The sequence below is a fragment of the Belonocnema kinseyi genome, chromosome 2 (genome assembly GCF_010883055.1).
Source record: "Belonocnema kinseyi isolate 2016_QV_RU_SX_M_011 chromosome 2, B_treatae_v1, whole genome shotgun sequence".
Classification (NCBI taxonomy): domain Eukaryota; kingdom Metazoa; phylum Arthropoda; class Insecta; order Hymenoptera; family Cynipidae; genus Belonocnema; species Belonocnema kinseyi.
In genome coordinates this window covers 18,870,789-18,874,955 of record NC_046658.1, presented here as the reverse complement: position 1 = coordinate 18,874,955, position 4,167 = coordinate 18,870,789, and positions in this window count along the sequence as shown.

Here is a 4,167-nt window from a genome sequence, read left to right as displayed (position 1 = left end):
TATAAAATATTATGTAAATAGTTGTAAGTAACTGTAAATAGTGAGGCCAAGATTTTATAAAAATATGTAGGCCGAAAGATTGTAAGGAATGGAGGTCATGTAAACCCTTAGGGAAACGTTATGATTAAAGAAGAAGACTAATATTCTAAACAGTTACAAATGTGTAACCAAAAGCGATGAGTTCCTAGCAAAATGTTTGAAATTTCACACTTTTTAAACAAATGATATAATTTTTAAACAAATGAGATGAATTCTGTATCAAGAATATAATAGCAAACTATTTAGTTTCAAAAATTCAACGTTTTTGATTAATTTGAAAAGCACGTTTTTTATTCCATATAGATGTGTTCATTTTTATTTTGTTTTACTAATATCAGTAGAAAGCCACCTGAAGTTTAAATAATTGTTGTATAGTAAGACATGTCAATAAACAGTTACAAAAATACAAAACCCGAGTTGCATTTATATTCTGATTTAGAATTTCCGCCAAGAGGAGTGCAATTTTACCGACAGTACACATGCTTGGTAGTACGGTCAAATAACGCTGAGCAATCAGCGCCAAATAGCTGCTAAATTTTGAGTGTCTCATATATTTCGCCATTTTTGTGCGCCCCGTTCGAACAGCCTTAATGACATAATTATCGGATATTAAGAGTAATATTTTTTCCTAAAGAAGTTTAACAATTTTTAAAACAATTTTTATTTGTTCAAAAACTTTTATTTACGGTCAATCGTAAAAATTTATTCTTTTCCGCAATAAATGACACAGTTATCGAGTTTTGAAAGTGATATAAGAAGTATTACCCCTGGCCGCAAGCGAGACTTTATTTTTGCTGTTAAGTTGAAATTTTTCGCCTTTAAGCCTGATTCAAGGACACCGACTAGAAAAAGCTCTAAAGACCTCCGAGGGTCATCATTAACCCGCTTTAAATTTTTCTGATTTGAATGGAAAAAATGGTTTAAAGAAGTAATACTTTTTAATGTTTTACGATTCAAAAGTATTTTTAAAAAACCTTGGAAACTCGGAATTTTTCAATTAAAAATAATTAACGTTGAAGGAGTTCCAAAAAATTACTATTTTTTGTATACATTTGATAAAACATTGCTATTTTGCATGTTTCGGGCAATTTTCGAGTACAATAAAAGAGTATTTGGGCGAGGGGGGGGGCAAAATTGAAAGATATTGGGACAACAAAATTCCTAGAAAATTTCTTAAGAGGTGACTACTTTGATTCACAAAAAGTTTCAAAAAGTACTTTTTTCTCATTTTCTGGAAAATTAAGCTTTTCCCGGTTAAGTGTCTAATATAATTTTAAAACCCCAGCGAGACCGGGGGACGAGGGTAAATACTGGTAAAAAAGAAATAACAAAAAACGAATTCTCTGCTTCCGGAAAACGAAAGATTAGGGAGAGGATCGATCACGAAAACTTTTATGTAATAAGCTCGAAGTATAATGTTTTTGTACAATTTTGTGCAATAAAAATTTGTTAATGTATTTTCATATTTTTATATATTTGATTCTACATTTTACATGAAATTGTATAATCGACCTTTGTAAACCTGTTTTTCAATTTTCATTTAATTACCTCAAGTAACTATATTATTACAATTTTTTAAGCTAGGATTACATTAATGTTATCTTATATATACGGTATTTAACATGAGCACTTGGAAAAATACAACTTTTGCTTCGGAAAAACTTTTAGGTTATTCCAATCACATGTAGCAATTGTGCACAGAAAATAAAAAGAAAATAACATATTAAGGTGTCTCGGTTATAGTCCAACCCGTACTTTAAAAAAAAATATGTCCAGTTTTAGTTGAAAACAATAAAATCATGAACAAAAATCACGAAGATGAGGTCACGTACAGCTTCTGAACGCGTGAAGGAAAAAGTGTTGCAGCCATGACATGGCGTCCCAGCACCCATGATTCAGAACTGTAGATTTTCAATTATTTCTTTAAAATCAAGGGAGTTCCAATTTTTATATTCAAAGAACTTTTAGTGCACATTATAAGCTATCCATAAAAATGTTCAAAAAAATTAAAAATAGAATTTTTAATATAAATAAAAACTTTTTCTTAAAAAAATACAAAAGGTTTCAACAATTCTTTTCTAAAAATATTTCTTTAAAACTGCGTCTGATCGTTAATAGTTTTTTTTAAATACATCGTAATAACATTTAAATAATTAAAGTTACTAGCGTTGAAAAAAAAACTTTCTTTTCTTATATTGTATATTTTATTGTATATTTTCTGATATGTGCATCCTTTTGGATTTTTACAGGGTGAGGAAAAAGTATGGGAACCTCGGGAAATCTCAGAGGGTTGGTCATAAAGAAAATGTGTAAGGTCAGGTCACGTTAAATTCTCTATTAGAAACTCACGGAGTAATCGCAATATTTTTTTGTAGCGTTAAAACGGTAAAAAAATGTCATTAACTTCTGCTGAAGGTAGGTTCAAGCGCATCCAGAACAGCACAAGTAGTATGTTGCGCGCGAAGTTTAAAAATAAACTTCTCTCTAACTTGCATCTCAGTGTTGTTGTCTGAAGTTTCCAGTGCGTGGCGCTAGCATCCAGCCAAAAGTCTTAAAGTTACCAACGGAACGCTTATTAACTGCCACTGAGAGAAAATGTACTTGAAGGCGCCTTCGGCCCATGTAAATGACAGGTATTTTATTTTTTAAAGTTTTTAACGCTTCAAGAAAAAGTAATGCATTACTTTGTGAGTTTCTAATGAAGATTTTAACGTAGAATCCGAATTTCAATAATTTAAAAGCTGATTTTTCTGTTCTTTTTTAGTTTTTTAAAAAGGAACCGCATTTGGACCCAATAAGATATTTACGGGTACTTTATAGAGGCTCCATTCGATTCCTTCGGTCCGCCAGGGATACGACGTGGGTCAAGATTCGTTTTCGCTTGACGGTTTACTTCGCACACGGGTCATCGTGCACAAATTATCGAAAAAAACTTTTAATTATCAGAATGTTTCCAGAGATCATGAGTTATGTTTGAAAAATTACCCCCATTGGGGCATCCTTGCCCTACTTGCGGCGCTCTACTGCAAAATTTACCTTAAATTCGTGATCAGTGACCCCGAAAACCCCCCGGTGTATGTTTTCAACAATTTTCGATAATGTTTGAAAGTTTACCCCCAGTGGGGCATCCTTGTCCCACTAGGGGCACTCTACCGCAAAATTGACCTCAAATTCGGGATCAGCGATCCCGAAAACCCCCCAATGTTTCTCGTTGAACGTTACTCATGACCTGTCATTAACCTTCTTTTCTAACTACTTGTTATGCGCGATTTTTTTGCAAGCATAATTTGACTTTTATTTAATCGCTAGAAGTCAGGTCGCCCTTGGACATCAAGGCATATTTTAACGTAAAACTTCACGCTCTTTCGATTGCCGATATCAAAAGTATGGATTCCCATTTTTTAAAAAGTTGACCTTGAAATGAGCTTGTAGGTAAGGTGCAAGGTCAAATTAAAGGTCATCACTGGATTCCTCGTTGAAAGTTACGTAAGACCTGACCTTAACAATTTTTTGTTATAACCTACCCTCTGAGATTTTCCGGGGTTCTCATACTTTTTCCTCGTCCTGTATGTAAAATTATATTAAATTAAATTAAATTAAAAATTATTTGCAACTTAAATGTTCCATATCTTCCTCCTGTTCTACACAAAATCTACAGTTTACGTTTATATGTTCTTTATTTCCTGCTTTTCCCACGTCCACATAACGCAACCTCGCTTATTTAATATTATCCCTTAAAATCAACTCCATGATCATCCAGTAACCTTCGCCTCCTTCCGGAATTTTCCACCTCTTGTACAGCCTACAATAAGAAGAATAACAAAATTCAAGCCATTGTGCTTCTGGAAAAATAAAAGTACATACACTCGGTAATTTTTACCGAAAAAATGTTCTGCCGCAAAAACAAACTCATGATTATTTTTTAATATTTTGAATTCCAGAACTTACCTTTTTGATTCATTCTAACAATCAGCTGATCCTGATAGAACTTTTGGTTTCGCCAGTTTTGTACAGACATTTAAAGTCATTTTTTGATAGTCTTATCTATTCTTCCTCCTCATGTTTTCCGCATCATAATACTTAATTTTTTGTTATCTATCTATCTATCTATCTATCTATCTATCTATC